At 32.4% G+C, this 17,835-nt stretch overlaps 1 pseudogene; it reads right to left on the bottom strand.

Moving 5' to 3' along the window:
• Positions 1–2,086: 2,086 nt before the first annotated feature.
• Positions 2,087–11,495, bottom strand: LOC113732647 (raucaffricine-O-beta-D-glucosidase-like; annotated as a pseudogene).
• Between the last annotated feature and the right edge of the window lie 6,340 nt (positions 11,496–17,835).

Raw genomic sequence — 17,835 nt, 5'->3', positions numbered from 1 at the left:
TGTTATTAAATGATGTACAGTTTTAGTGGAAGTTTGTTATTTTGAATGCTCTTATGATATTTTTTTGTTATTAAGGATTTAAGAATATTTTATGCATAAATAAAGTTTGGATTTATTTACACTCTAACTTTGGTATGGTTTGATCTCATAAAATTTAAGGTGGACCAGTTGGAAATAGGCATATTTTGATCACATTACATGAAATTTTCATGTTACACATCCACATCATGATTCATGTCATTCAATTGCATTGATATATGTGACCATTGACGGGTCAAGTTACGAAATTGTAACAAAAGCCGTTTTGATCCTATATTTGTGTAATTGATGGATCGAATTGGTTACAGATACATTGTGATAATGACAGTAAAGTTGAGCTCATATAGTTAATTGCAAAACATAATTATAAGGTTACACATATAGTCCAAGTGGGAGATTGTTGGATCCTTAATCCAACATTGGACTTATATGTGAATAATTATGTATTGCAAACTGTCAATTAAGGTTAAACCCAATTAAAGTGATCAAATATAGTTTGGGTTTAATGTATCTAATAGGATGTGGATCTTTTAATGTGTAGAAGCTTATGGGCTCCTATTTCAATGATGGGCTGAAATAGGGCTCCAAAAGGTAACAGGAATGTTACCTATAAATAGGGTTATGGTCTCCAGATCACAGGTATCGTTTTAGTTGTCGTATTTCCTAATACCACAAAATAGCTCTTCCCTGATATCCTATCGTCAGGAAAGATACCAGAGAGAAATTAAAGGCCTCTCTCAAAGGATCGGTGAATACCTGTTGACCTGGAAGGTCACCCCAAATCTCTAGGGATTCAAGTATCAAGTTTATCAATATGGATTCAGGTACGTTTCCTCAATTTTTAATATTCATTTATTTCTTAATAATCGCCATATAGATTTTGGGTTTAAAGGTGATGGTTTTCACTATTGGTTAAATTTAGATAACCACCCTAACACTAACCCATTAATTTAACTTTCCAATGCCATGAGAATCGTGTCATTTGGAGATATGGATATTGAGATATACCAAAATACTGAGAACTAGCCAGAAGAAAATCGCAACAAAAATATACTTTAGTAATTTGGATTTTTTGCTATGAAAATGTAAGAATTGGACTTTGTTGTTTCATAAGAATTGTAGGTCATTCTCTAAGCTTAAAAATAAATTAAAAATCATCTTAATTGATCGCCAAATATGTCATTCCTGTCAAATCCCTTCCTCTTCACTTCTTTTTCTTCCATTGTTTCTTTATGTAACATTTTTGGTCCGTCTTCTCCAATTAAGCTTTTCATCTATTAGAAGAACAGGAGAACAAAGATAAGTAATTTTCATTCAAAATTAAACTCAAATAATATAGTTAACTAGCAATTTATGCATATAAATGCACTATATTTTACCCGCTATCATTCATTGTTTGTATAATATGAATATCTTCCGCTGCATGTTTTTCGTCCTCTTCCGCTGCTGACAAACAAACTTAATGTGAAGTGTTTAAATAATGAATTTTTACTTACTTGTTAGGACTATCAAACACCCGTGAGTTTAGTATCTAATCAATTACTAGTAATGGAAAAGAGATGATAATGTAAAATTACGCGTAAGTTGTTGTGCATGTTTAGTATCAAGCTTGTTATAGCTTATTTCGGTATGTGCGTGAAGAGAGCAAAATGCCAAAAAAAAAAAAAGCTGCAATCCTAACCTAAGTTGGCCTATTTGTTGATTCCAATTCCATCCCTTTTCAGCACCCATAATGAAGGAAACCAACGTATGGGTGGGTAGACATTTGAAGCATGGCAACCATAGACTTTGAAGAACCTTGAAAAAACTTTCATGCACTTGCAACAAAGCATACTAAATTTTATTAGACTTTATATAACAGAAATGGATACAGCAAATTTTTATTTATTCCATGACTTTCTTCTAGAACAGACCAAAAAGCTGTTAATAAAAGGACAAACTAGGACAAAGAGCATGTATAGCTCTTTATTACAGAAAGCATAACTCAGTTTTGGGTCATAACCTTCCGTCACAAAACACATAACTGAAACAAAGAAAAAAAGAAGGATCAGATTTTGCGGGGCCTCTTATTTGGACTCTCACTGACAACCATTTCTGCTGAATTTGAAGTAATGTCCAGATTTTCATCCTCAAGTAAGCCATTAGTTGGTGGAGGCTGATGTTGAATAGGTCTACACTTCCTGCCCAGAAAATTCATGTACCACAGAGCTGAGTCTTTTGGGAATCTTGACAGATGACGATCTTTGAAGTTAACATACACAAGGCCAAATCGATCTTTGTAGCCCGATGCCCACTCGAAATTGTCAAGCAATGCCCATACAAAATACCCTTTAACATTGACACGCTTTCTGCAATTATAGATATGTTAGTCATCGAAGAAAATGTACAATAAAGTAACTTGAAAACATGAATGTACATTTTTCCCAGCAAGAGCTTACTCTATCATGGCAAGCCTTATTTCTTTGAGATGCTCACGAAGGTACATAATCCTGACCTCGTCCTTGCGAGCTTCGCAGACGGTATAATTGATATTATTTGCATCAGCAACACCTATACGAGTGAGAAGCAATAATCAAGATTAGAACGATATATATCCCAAAAATATACAAGTATTGATTATTTTTGAAAATGGTGGATCAATTCGTGAAATTTGTTAAGTCAAGTACCATTCTCGGTGACTTAAATTGGAGGATCATTGTAAAGTTGTTTTATGGCACAAAGAAGCTTGTTTATCCCCTTTGGATAAATGTATATCCAGTCGTTACCTGCCTAAGCATCAAAAAGGAAAAAAATATAATTTTTGGGAAATTAAGGCAATTGTACTTGAATAAAGTACATTTAATAAAATATATATAACGCATTTCTCTGTCTTTAGGGCATGTGAATTTTCTTTACTATATATTAAGGTAATGGACCTCTATGCTGCAGGTTTATGAACAAATATGCTGTAATATATTATGTATGCGGTTAATTCCTTACTTTTGTACCAATCGGATTTCCATCAGGACCATTGGCTGTGTGGAAGAAAACAAAAACAAAAATGATAAAAGCTCAGGAAACAGTGAAATTACACACTTGACACAACAGACACACTAAAATATTTTCAGAAAGATATTTAGAAACTTACTTTCACTTGTGCAATGCTGATCGTTATCACGGCTTGGAGGTCCAAATTTCGGGTCAGATGCAACTGCATATCGAGCGGTGTAATAGTTAAGTCCAAGGAAATCATATGATCCTCTTAGCTTACCGGATTCTTCCTCTGAAAATCGTTGAAGGCGGTCTGGTGGTACAATATCCGTCATGCTCTTGGGATATTGACCATATGTTATTGGATCCATGAACCTGGAAAAACAAGCACAACTTGTGAAGAAAATCATCTGTGCCCGCATATGAGAAGTAGCAATGGGTGTGAAACCAAAAGATTTGGATAAGGGTAGAAAAATCAGTGGCCATCTCACTCATACGAACCTTGGGAATCTTGGTGGAAACAAACAATATTCGTGTTACTAAAAATTGGTATTTTTTTTAATCTTTGTCAAAAATGATTTGAATTGTGCATACAAAGCTACACCAAGATATATCTGCAATTACAATATGAAAATGTGAATTAAGATGGAATGCATTGCTTCAATCCTAGATCATGTGCGCCATCTTTTCAACTTCAATGTTCTCAAGAGCCATCTACTATCATTTACTAAGACCATGTTTATCAAAGAAAATTAGCTTTTATTTTTTCTAGAGTAATGCTTTTCAAAGGATAAATCTATTGCATTCAATTAAAATAAAGAGAATATTGCTTGAATACATGCTTGTCATGTGTTCACGTACCAGCCAAATTGAAAATCCAATGCTCGTTGAGCAGCCTCTTTGTTCCTTTCTGATTGGGTGAATGGCTCAAACCAACTGGAATAAAGTACTATTCCTATTTGACCCCCTTGAGCCTGCACAAAAATTTGATCTCAGATTCATCATAATAAAGGTATTTTGACTGTTATACGTTTAGTACTCCAAAAGGGCACAAGTCATTTTGTGCATACGCAGTTGGAAACGAAATAAGTTATCACGATCTAGTTGGATTGTAGTTTACATAAAGTGTTATATGTCTTGCATGATTTGTTGCATATGCAAAAACTTTATGTGTATTACAAATGATACAATTGTTCATCAGATCATGTAAACTATATAAGAATTGCACACAACACAATTATACCTGTTCATTCTGAATAACAAGCATGTATGATCAAACCTTAAATTTTTTTCTGTATAGATGAACCGCTTCAGCATGAGCAAGTAGCAAATTGCGTGATACAGTGTAAGGCTCACGACCTGGATCTCCATCTTCACAAATGACTGCACTCTGGAGATCACTCTTGTATGGGACAATCGGAATTTTCAAATGTTCCTCTGAAGTTGGACCTCGACAGGGGGGCCATTTACCAGCGACATACCCCTTATATATAAAAGTCCATGGTTTATTGAATGTTGTCCAAAACTTTACACGATCACCGAATTCCCAAAGCACAATTCAGCAAATTCCAAGAAGTCCTTTCTGGTAAATTGGAGTAAGAGTAAGATTTTTATTTTTATTTTGTGATGTTATCTAAATATGTTCTTCATTTTAGCAGATTCAGGAGTAAGGGTTAAAATTGATTTCCTAAGACGAATATTAGGATGTAATAGACCTTTCAGATAGTTTTTAATTCTAAACGAAAATCCTTCTGAAAATTTAGAAACTTTCTAGCTAACTTACGCATTTCTTCAAATTTCAAGGTTCAAAATAATAATGTTACCTGTTAAATGGCAAAAAGAAAAACAAGAATTTCTAGCTTGAAAATTTTCCCAAATGCCAAAAAAAAAAAAAAAAATCGTCCAGCTTAAAATTTTTTCCAATTTCAATTACTACCACTTTAAGATAAGTTTTGGACCCATTGTATGATTATAGTACTGAAGGCAGTATAATATATATTCCACGTCCAAAGGGTAATTTTGTGCCCTCAATTTATTTCGTCACTCTCATCAATCATCATACATACATAGTAAAGTTGAGAGGATTAATAATTTAAAGAGAATTGCATTTTTTTTGTTCTAAATCTCTGGGGAATGTGCGCTTCTAATCCTTAAAATTTGGAAGAAAACAAATGTATTTTCAAATATTTCAATCTCTAAGTACATTTAGTCTTATTGACAGATTTTTACTCATTGCTACCAAAATCCAGTCACGTGTTGTTACGTATTGACAATTATTTTTTAAAAAAAGGAATTAAAAACATGAAATAAATATTGTTGGCCGTAATTTATAGTAAAAGAGGACTAAAAACTTGAATACCAATCACTTGTGTAATTAGTTTTTAGCTAAAAATGTACAAAAATTTGGTCGTGAAGACCTTGGTCTGGTGATTAAGTTGAGATTCCAAGAATTAAAAGTGGTAGTTTCAAATTCCCTCGATCCTTTCCTGTTTTTGAAGTCCTACCCATCTCCTATTGAAAAATTAAAAAAAAACTAAAATTTAGTTGACAAAAGAAAATATAGATTGGAAACTAAGTACTTATGTGACCAGCATATGAGTTGGGCTGTCAATGTGCTATGTCGTGTTTGTTATATTCGTATCGTGCCATGCTCGTTTTCATGTTAAATGAGTCTAAATACATAATGACACATTTGACTTTTGTGTCGTGTTTGCGTCATAACTTGTTTACTAACATACTGTATCGTGTTTTTACCCAATTGACTCATAAATATAGATTGGAAACTAAGTACTTATGTGACCAGCATATGAGTTGGGCTGTCAATGTGCTATGTCGTGTTTGTTATATTCGTATCGTGCCATGCTCGTTTTCATGTTAAATGAGTCTAAATACATAATGACACATTTGACTTTTGTGTCGTGTTTGCGTCATAACTTGTTTACTAACATACTGTATCGTATTTTTACCCAATTGACTCATTTAACTTTTTATATGAAAATTATAGTTGAAATATCGCTAAAACTTGAAACATGGTTCTCCTTCAAGAAAATATGTGATGTTCTCTTCATCACTTTTAGTTATAACCTCTGATTGAATTTTACTTATATAAGTTTTGAATGCATTATCATCTTTTTGATAATATAGAATAAAGTCTGTTTTGTTTTTCTTTAACAAGAAAGACAAACTTTAAGGGACAAAAAGGATAGGGAAAACCATGCAACAGAAGAGCAGTACAAACAAGAAAATGTTCAAAAAGAAATTAGATGAAAATAATAGAAAATTTGTGGAATGGTGTTAAAATTTACCTAGAAAAGATATTTAATCACTAAGAAAGGAAGAAATATGAGCAATATTTGATATGAAGGTAAGTATTAATCAATTTGACAAATAAAGAATGAAGGTGGGAAGTGAAAAATTAAAAGAGATAATTTAGGAAACCTCCCTTGAGGTTTCCAATAATTGTAGAGAGCTCCCCTTAAGTTTCAAAAAATTACACTTACCTCCCTTGCTTGTAAGGTTTATGTAACAATATAGGCCAAATACCTATACTTTTTCACAAATATTCTAAAATACTCTTCTTCTAGAGAATAAGACAAAACAAAACAAGTTTTAAATCTTTAACTTCTTATACGTGGTATACCCACTAAAGCAGACCAAGTCTCGCGAGTCCAACTTACCTCAAAATCCACTACTTGCTAGTTCTTGCCTAATGTAGCTCGCCACCACCACTACCAATAGTAAACCAAGAAATGTCCCCATGTCCCCAAGAATATAATGCATCATTGCTCCATCATTCTTAAAAATAGAGACACAATTCTATCTTCATAGTAAAACAACAATCAAAAGGTGGAAATAAAAAAGAGAACCAATGAGTTTTTTAATCGTTAGACATTTTTACTTAACAAACATATTAGTCACTTCTTTATCTTTCAACTCCCAATTTCATTTTTTTTTCCATCCCACCTTCTTCATTTTCCCCTAGTTTGATAATAAAATCCACAATTTGCACCTTATTAATTTAGTAAATTCAATTGGCTAACATTTTTAAAGAGTAAAAATATTTAAAAAATGAAAGGGTCTAAAATTTTAATAGCAAGAAAGAGATAGGAAAACAAATGAGTACTGATAAATTTTGGAGATGGAAAAAAATTGATAGTGGTGTGATTGGTAATAATGGAGTGCGATATTTGGTGAGAGGGAGAAGTGGTTATAGAAAGAAAGAGAAAAGAGTATGAAAGAGGGAGGGAGGGAGGGAGGAAGAGATGAAACATTAGAAAATGGATGGAGATTATTCTTTGAGATTAGGAAATAACAAGTAGAATAATAAGAAGTAAGGCTTTTTCTTTTCTTTTTCAGCTTTAAATATCCCTTTATGAGTTAACTATTAAGTGGAGGACATTTTAGTCATTTGATTGGACCAATGGAGGTTTGTGTAATTATTGAAAGCTCAGGGGAACTGAATGAATTTGTTAAAAACCTCAAGAGAGGTTTCTTAATTTATCTCAAATTATAATCATAAAGGTTGTCTATATTCATCAATTTGAGAAAAAAAAAAGAACAATGAAGGAAGGAAGCAAAAAATTAAAATAATAAAAATTATACATATGAAGTTGTGAAGTCTAGATTTACATGTTTATATATTCCTATAAGAGGTTAATTATATTATTTTAGTTTTAAAACTTTAAACTAATCAAGTAACATTTTTTCAAAATTATTAGCACATCAATAACAGGTTAATCATGTCAAACCATGGGTTGACCCATTACGACCCACTTTATTTATATATCGTGTTCGTGTTGACCCACTGTTTACATAAATTATTCCATGTTGTGTTTTATCTAGATTTTTCTGTGTGGTGTTCACATATTGTGTTAGGAATTGCCACTCCTACATATGAATAACTAGCCATCTTTTAATATAGATTATGACTAGCAGTATTTTATTAACTTTTTAGATTTTTCTAAAAAATTAGTTGCTGGAACATGACCCGATTTTAGCAGTAATTGGTAAAAATCAGTTGTTAGGACTAAATATGCATAAAATTAAAACGTTTAATAATACATTTGCTTTCATTCAAACTCCAGGGACTAAAAGTGTTCATATCACAAACATTTAGGACTAAAATTGCAATTCTCGATAAATTATGTACGTCGTTTTAATTTTATTTTTGATAAGAAAAACAGCATACATAAGCAATACTTACATAATTTTGTCACTCAGGAAACCACCATACTGTTCTTCCAGAACTTGTGGAACTTCAAAGTGGTGGAGGGTCACAAAAGGTTGGATGCCTAAACATGGCTAATGGTCAACTGAGTTTCATAGATGAATCCGTTTTCGGTTCCTACGAAGGAAAGTTCTCACTAAATTTTACCATTTGCCGGCAGCTCGTCGATGAGATTGTTGTAGTACTGGATTCCTTCTCTATTCACACCCGCACTCAATCTTCCACCTACGACATAGATTTGGGGGAAAATATATGATACACTTAATTAGCATATCTCAATATCAGAACTTGCAATATTTTTTAATAGAGGCAATGATTTATATTTTTTTAGTTAGTCCTCAAACAATTAAAAAGATTCCCAATTTTCTAAAAATTAATCGTCTTGTTACCTGGCAGTACTCTAGTCCACGAGATTGAAAACCTGTAGGAGTCTAAACCGATATTCTTGGCAATTTTCACATCTTCCTATAGCGTAATTGGACAGAAGCAACGAATTACGATTGGGAACTTAAGGGCCAATAAATTTGGAAAGAGATATATCTAAAAAGAGAGAGAGGAATAGTTTGAATGAGCTAGAAATCTATGTGAATACTGAATGGTGGATAAGTACCTTGTACAGCTTGTATGAATAACATGCAACGTTTGCATTTTCACCTTCATTGACTTTTCCTGGAAATCAGCCCATTCGTTAAAATCAGAGGCACAAATTTTTTTGCACATGAAAAGTAAAAGGATGGAGCTCATACTGAAATTCTTAAACATAATAGTTTGCCACTTTTTTATTTGTATTTTATTTTTTTATTTTTTTATAATTTTTTGTGTCTACCTAGAACAATCTATTTTTACTTGTACTATGAGGAAGAAAAATTCTAACTGAAACTTATATATGGATTAGGTAGGCTTTAGAAATATAGGAGCAGTGTAACACCCTCTAAATTTGTTTGAAGAAGGGAAGCACTATACTTCTCCTTTATGCATGAAGTGAGATTTAAACTCTCAAACTAGTGCTGGATTTGTAAGAGGCTTTCCCTGGCCACTTACAATATGGTAAAGTAAATTCAAAACATTTGGACAAAAAAAAAAAAGAAACAAAAAGTCTAATTGCAATATCAAACATTCTCTTTTGTATAGTGCAACTCTAGTTTTAAGGACAAAGAAGGAAAAATAAAAAAAAGGAGGAGATAAATTCACACCATTCATCCTAAATTTACACATATTGTGAATTATATTTATCACTTGTATTATTGAAATTAAACAAAAAAAAAAAAGAGAAGAAGTTAATTTAGACTTTCACAGAGTAATAACAAAGTCTAGCTTTAATGATGACAAAGAGGAGGACTGAGACAACAGACCCGGTGTCGTTTGGGTGAAGGCATCCCACGAACTAGGTCCACGACCTCCTTCAAACACACCACCTTCAATCATGACTACACACATACGTATAAAATATATTTATATTTTGATATACAATCACACCCTGCTACTTATATACTGAATGTATTATTTTTATACGAAATGCATAATTAGTAATTATTATCAATTCTCAAACTTTCATAAAAAAATAGACTACTTTTCATGTACCTTGAGAGAACTAGATAAAATTATTGTTGGAAATTTTTTTATTTATGTGCTTTTTGATGAACTTTTATTTGTTTATGTGTAGGTTTAATGTTGTAGACTTTGAATAAGTTTTACTACTTGATGGTTATAGGGATTATGATAAGGAAATTAAGGAGTGATAGGTGAGCTTAGGTTGAGTCTGAATTAGACCCAAAGTTCGAAATTATTTGTAAGCTATATATAAGCCTCATATTTATTAGCTCGAAACTCATGACCTCAAGCACAAAACTTGGGGACAGGAAGGGAGCCTTGTCCTCCCAAACTTCCAAATATTCATATTTTTCTCCTCTTAAAATTTTAAAAATTTTGAAAAACTCTTATGTATTAAACCTATTTGCCTCACCCCTTCCCCAAAAAAATTTTAAAAAACCTTTTGTTGATTCGAAAGTTTATATGCATATGTATTTCGCCTCCTCAAAAAAAAGATTTCTGGTTTCGTCCCTAATTCAGTGCACAACTGAAAACCCAAATGTCTTACTTTTTTGGTTATTGAATATGAACTTATTAAAGTTCGGCCAGTGAATCCAATGGGTAGTAGAAGAAGGGTCAGCCCAAAAAAGTAACCCAAAAACAGATTAAGAACAAAGTGTGAATTCGGGTATAATTGAAAGGTGCAAATTAAAATTAACCCAAAAACATATTAAGACCAAGTAGCCAACTTACACAAGGTGCTTATATACCATTCTATTTAATCATATTACTTTAACATGGTCAAGTATTCTTCGTTTAGGATCAAAACTTGGGGGATGTGGTCCAAGTTTAACCATGTAATTATATATACTCAAGTTTTGTAGGTTCTCCCCATGTACTGTGTGAGGAGTTTTTTTTTTTTTTTTTTTTGAGCCTGTGTGATGAGTTTTTATGGAGTTTATTTTATTTGGTAAGAAACCTTTTAGCCAAACTCCAAACTATTGAAGGCATAATTCATTCATGATGTGTATGCATGAGTCATGCTTTAAGATAAAAAAAATATATTGGATTAGTTGTTTTGGGGATGTTTTTAAATTATTTTACTGTAGTAATATATGTGAAAAATTTTTACTGTAAATGTGCTAATGGTATTTTTGGAGTGTTTTTGAAAATATATTTTAGGATATTTTTAAGATTTAAAATTTTAATAGGGTATTTTTGAAAAACTGGTCGGCGACTAGAGAGGGGGGGAGAGGGAAGGGGGTTGCGAAAAAGGGTGGGAGGAGGGGAGGGGAGGGGAGAGGATGACAAGGGAGGAGGAAGAAGGGGGAGGAGGAAAGGGAGGAGAGAGAAAAGGGGAAGAGGGAGGAGGAGGAAAGAGAGAAGAAGGGGAGGTGGCAATGACTGGTGGTGTATGATGAAAGTTGGTGGTGGTGGTGGTGGGTGATAGGTGAAAAAGAAGGTGGGGGTTTTTATTTTTTTTATTTTTTTTTTAGTGTATTTGAGATGTGTTGCTTTTTTAAGTTGTTTTTTGGAGTTGTTTTTAGAGTTTATTACTATAGATTTGAAAGACAAAATCAGTTTTTCAAAAAACTCTTGAATTCAAACAAGGCAATACAAATTTGTCTTTAGAAAGTATGAAAGATATTGAATTAATAGAAACCTGATAAGCAGCACTTGCAGCCCCAAAGAAGAAGTCAGAGGGGAAATTCGACCGGTGGATTTCCATTTGCTTAACACAAATCTTTGTAGAAAAAGAGGTATTTATGCAAGTGGAGAAGAGATAGATAAATAGCTGGATGAGGCTCAATTGTAAGCCCTGCTATATATAGCATACATACTAATGAAGCATGTTAAGGTTGGAGAGGAAAACGTGAAACATGGGTCCAGTGCCATGAATTGGACAGGATTGAAGCATCTGTCCAATTAGGTTTTGGTTCACTTGAGTTTCTTGACTTTCACAAGATTTAGTATGAATTTGCACAACAGGTGCATTCTATTGGTTCGTATGAACAAATTTAAAGTGTACGAGAAATGTATAATGATTGTAAAACAATCACAAAAAACTGGGATAAATGTTTAAGTGGAGTGTAGGTTATAGACAAATCAAATAGCACCATATATTGCTCGCCAAAATGTAAAGTGCGGCAGTGATTCAGAAGGTGTGAAACTTCGCGGATGAGAGCATCTGGGATAAATGGATTATGTTTTATTCATTCTTCAAAATGTAAAACTTCAAAATCATTTGTAAAAATGTGACCTATTGTTCATAATTCTTTTATATAATTAGCAATCAAAAGTAAAAATCAAATGCACATGTAATTAGCAAGTTTGAATCGTGTCACGATATGGATAATTTCTAAATAGTTAGAAATGACATATAAAGGAAATTGAAAAAATTTCCTTGCACTGAGTTGATTATTGACTGTGATATAACTAATGTATTTATCCAAAATTATTTTGTAAAATTCTTAAAAGAGTACAAAAAGAAAAAAAAAATAGAATACTAAATATAGAAAAACAAATTCCTTATCTTGTCCTTCATATTTCACAAAATGAATTTTTTTATCCCTCACATTTTGCAAAATGAAAATTTTCATCCCTCATTGATCATGTGTAAAAATAGTTTTTTTCTTATTTTTAAAAACCCATGTATATATCTATTTGATTTTGTACAAATAGCATATAATATATCTCTATTTAAATTCAACTGAACCAGCTAATTGTAGTTGTAGGTGAAATCAAAGACAATTATATTACATGCTATTTATACTATTAAGGTGAAATCAAATAGATATATACATAGATTTAAAAAAAAAACTGTTTGTACACATGATCAATGAGGAATGAAAATTTCATTTTATGAAATATGAGAGAAGAAATAATTCATATTGCAAAATGTGAGGGACTTTGGATTGGATTATGTAAATTTTGATTTGATAATTTTGTCCCTAAAAATAATCACGTGCAAGGTACGTGGTGGATTCCGACCAAAAACAAGTTAAAAATTTAGGTAGAGATCAAAGTTGATCAATGTAAATTTGTAAGAGATGTAAAATTATATTTTTAAAAGTGGGAGGCGAAAAAAGTTATTTTACAAAATATAAGGAACGTTTTGATTGATTTTCTCTCTCTAAAATTATCGCATACACCATTGGTCATTTGCACTTCGGTCCCTCCTACCCGTCCTACGTTAAAAATATACACATTAATTTTGCAAGTTCAGCCTTTCATTAATTCTCCATTACGCCTTCTTTCCCGTTACCCCTCTTCTGGCCACTAAGCTACTCAGCTAAACCCAACCCGTGTTAGATATCACTCCGCAGACTTTCTGATATTCATACATCAGCCATCTTGATTGGAAACCACGCTTTGCTTGGGGTCTTCTTATCCATACAGCACATCGTTCCCATTGTAGGAACACAAGTACTGTTCCTAGCATACACGCTTCCATTGTTAACGGTACTACTTGAATATGGATATTTTCTGAGGGTATAAATTTTCCCAAAAATAGTAAACAATATTAACTATTTATTGAATTGTATTTATTAAATTTTCTAACTAAAATTAAAAAACTTTAGAGATCACGTTTGTTTCGATCGAAACATTAGCGACCAATTTAATGCACAAGTCAAATATTGGGGGACCAAAACTACATTTCTCTTAATTTCCTATCTTCACTCTTCCACAAAGCTGTGTCTATGTTATCAAGTTTTGCAACTAAATGGTTGTCAGATATGTGGGGCGGAAGATTTCTTGATGACTCCAAAAGCTTTTAGTTGGTTGGGTGTTGGACCAACTTTATGATTCTTGGCATTTCCCCTTGTAATTATTTGCGTGCTTCCACTCCTAGAAATTGAGTTCAACGGCACAGATTTCTGAATAGTTTGTCAAATTGGTGGGCTGCAGATTTCTTGATGATTCCACAAGCCTTAAATGGTAGGGTATTCGAACAACTACTTTGTCACATGATTCCACGCCATTGTCACATGATTGTTACTTTGTCGGCGACTCTCTTGTACTTTTTCTCGTGTGATTCCACTGCTGGGAAAACGGGTTTCATACCTCAATTTCTTAGGTTAAAAAGGTTGCTATAGAAACATTCGTCTTCGAGCAATGCTGTTGATTTGCAAAGCACAAAAGAATGTAAATATGACTCGTATAATTATATGAAATCTTGGCTTCTGCTGCGGCCAAGATCAGACAAAGATCATATGGCCGTTAATTTTTAAAATTAACAAAATCTTTTTTTTCCTTTTCAAATTTAATGGCCTAGATAAAAAAAATTACATAATTCGAGCCGTTTATTGTAAATTTCTTTTTTAAAAAATATTCCTTTTAAGTTGAATGTCCCAAATCAAAGCGTACATTAGGCTGGTTTAATTTGTACCAATTTTTTTTTTAAATTTATTCTAAAAGGCGAAAGAATACTTCGCTCTGTGCTAACCGTCTGGCAGCGTGGTTGGACCATTACTTGTACTGTACTATTCAGAGGAAGGGCACCTATATTATCCATACAATAATAAGGGGAGAGAGGTGGCAATTAGGGTAAACATTTTATGTCATATTTGAACTTTTATTTTTGTTCTTAAAAAATTAATTTTTGTCCTAATCACTAAATCACATTTACTAATATAATCTCTCATACCTCCTTAAATATTGTCACTACCAAATTAATTATAATTATATTCAAGAAAAATTACTAAAAAAATGCAAATCTTTTCATGAAAAATTTTATATAAAATTTAATTTTGTAAAAACAAAGTTAATATATTCGCAAAATTAATAATTATTTCTAAAATGCACACACATTAGGTGTGCCCATAACACTAGTACTTAATTATGTGACAGCATGAGTTGAAGCAATTATTAGAGCAAAAAAAAATGAAGTAATTATTAGTGCAATTATATCTAAATGACAAACTTTTTAGCCTAAAAACTTGAACCAAAACAAAACAAAATTAAAACAAAATCTGCTAGAAACAAGAAGTGGCTAACTTTATGGTGGTTTGACACCTTCGTGGAGACGAAAATAACTAAACTTGTCCATCATGGGATTTGTAGCTGTATGAAAGGCAAACTAATTAACAAATTTAAACTTTCAGTAGCAATATCATGTCACATTATCCATTTTAGAACAATTTGCATATGCTTAATAAGGAAAATATGCTATTAATTAACAATTCAATATCTAGTTGTGCAACATGCTGATTTTTGAAAGGTCAAGGAACGAGCAACGTGCAAAACATGTTGCTGACTAAAGTTGTTTCAAGGATTGTTCATAATGATAAACCAACTACTCCTAGAGTTGTTGGCTACCAAAAAAGTTTTAAAACTCTGATTGGGTATAAGTCAATGGATCAAATCCCTTGACCTGCATTCTAATATTCAGACTTTCCTTGAAATATTTCTTAGGAGTAGTTGTAGTATAAGATCTATTGTGTGGATACAAAAAAAAAGATTGTTTATAATGATAACGTGCAAAACATGTTGCCAACTAAAGTTGTTTTAGCAATTGTTCATTCATCATTATCCACTAGAGATGTTTTCAGGTCCTTTTTTCTTTGTGCATCATTAATATTCTTTGACTCCTTGGCTATCTTTGCTTTCAATGTATCACTATTTCACACACACACACATACATATGTATATATGTATATGTATATATCCATATATACACATATGTATACATATATATATGAATATATGTATATATATATACACATATATACATATATATATGTATGTGTATATATATATACAAATATATACATATATATATGTGTATATCCATAAATACACACACAAATATATAAATAATTCTACTAAATGTGCTTTACATTTAGTTTGTTTGAGATAAAAGAAAAGCTAATTTATATGAATCTTGTAGTGTGCTGGTGAATTGATATGGTGGCTCAAAATTCATATAATATGTAAGCAGATTAATTTTTTTTTTATTTTGATGAGTACTCGGTACTTAAGAGAGATCAGAGAGATTATACCTTCCTTGCTTTGCTTTGTCTCGTAATCCTTCTAATGTTATGAGAGTGGGAATCCTGTACTGCTGAGAGGTGTGCCTCACCTGATCTTCCCCTGAAATGCCTCAACGCCCTCTTGGCTAACGGCTCAAATGGGTACTACACAGTCTTTTGGTCTTTTAGGACTCTCAGTTACAGGGTATCTCTTTCAAAGTTTCCAGTAGGACTGCAATCTAGGGTTGGCTGCACTAATCTCTACACTCTATTTTCCTTTCCTCAAATATGCTAAGTATATGAAAGATAGTTTTTGGAAGGTGTTTTTCTTTTATTGGAAATACTAAAATTTACAAGAGATTTCTATACTCAGGTTGCTCACAAGATTTGTTAACTAATCTCTACATACTAAATATGTACATATATGCATTTAGGATTAATAATAATAGGAATAAAAGGATTAACATGTAAAGGATTAAGAAAAAAGGTATTATTAGCAATATTAGATAAAAGACATAAAAAGGTGGAAGATGCATTAATAGCAAGAATAGAAGAGGATATGAACCAAAATGGAGGAATATTTTATTGTAACCCAGATTTTATGGTAACCTTAGAAGATATAAAAAATTTAGAAATTGGAATACAAACTAAAGGATATGAAGAATTCCAAGGAGATAATCTAACAATCAGCATAGAATTCATAGGAAGGTTAACTAATAGCAGTAAAACCAGATATAAAGTAGAAATCTAGAAAAAACAAACAAAGAAGTATTAGAAGAAATTAGAAAAAAATCAATAGAATCTAAAGAATCTTATTCTCAAGTAGAAAAATTATTATATAAAATAGAACATATAATATTAAGTTAGTATATGACCAATAAACCACCTCCAAAATATACTTTATGCCCAGATTATATAAAAATTTTAGAAGAATTAAAATATTATCATCAGGAAACTTTAGGATTAACTGATTACTTAGGAACTAGTAATTCAGATAAAACCAACCCTAAACAGAATAACGTAGAAATAGCATTATTAATAACTCTACACCAGAAAATTGATAAGACAGCAGAAAAGGTTAAGACCTTGGAAATCGATAAGTTTGAAAAGATTTAGAAGAAATAACAGACAAATTTAAAAGACTACCAATAACTAAAAAAGACAGTAAAACAGGGCTTAGCAATATATTTACAGTAAATACAAACCCTCAACGATTTGATGGCAAGCAGAAGATCATTCTCAAGACCAAGTAGAACAATTAATGAAAACACAAAAGTAGGAACTAACATATTAAATTTAGCAAGAACAAGAAGAAGTAGGAGTATGCATTTAAAAGAAGTATTAGACATAGATAGAGATTTAGAAATATATAGAAATAATGAAATAAGTTTATTAAATCATAGAACCTTTTTTTTTTTTTTTTTTTTTTTTTTAGTACAAAGGATAAATCTGGCATAAATTTCTTATTCCATTGATAAAAAACCTGTCTGCCTTATAACTATTGTAATGAAAGATATATCTTTAGAGTTTATAACAAATTATTACTTTTTTTTTTTTGTTTAAATACATCCTTATTTATTATATGTTAACCAAATACATCATATCATTCCATCCGGCGAAGAGCCGCAACTCCTAACCTATCTAAGTGGAAAGCTCCTCTCGCAATTTGGGGTAATGCTGAAGCTGCCAAGTATATCTCCTCCCGGCCCAGCCGACACCCTTCATTGGCCAATGTATCTGCCACCTGGTTAGCCTGGCGATAACAGTGACGAACTCGTGGAACGTGATGCAACAGCCCAAACAACTGATAAACCTCCTTATAAATACTCCAAGGGCACCGAGATGTCCGATTTAAAACCTGCACTAGCACCAAGGAATCCAGCTCAACCTCAAATGAATCAAAACCCCGCTGGAGGCATAACCTGACCCCAAAAAGAAGAGCCCGGGCCTCAGCCTGCATACTCGAAGCCAACCCAAAATTACACGAAAACGCCAGGATCAGCCTACCACTAGCCTCCCGAAGCACACCCCCACCCCCACTCTCCCCCGGGTTACCCTTGGGGCACCCGTCTGTGTTGAGCTTGAGGCCCCCATGAG

Source organism: Coffea arabica, chromosome 2e (genome assembly GCF_036785885.1).
Source record: "Coffea arabica cultivar ET-39 chromosome 2e, Coffea Arabica ET-39 HiFi, whole genome shotgun sequence".
NCBI classification, from domain to species: domain Eukaryota; kingdom Viridiplantae; phylum Streptophyta; class Magnoliopsida; order Gentianales; family Rubiaceae; genus Coffea; species Coffea arabica.
Note: the sequence above shows the minus strand (reverse complement) of the source record. Positions and strands in the feature narration are given on the sequence as shown.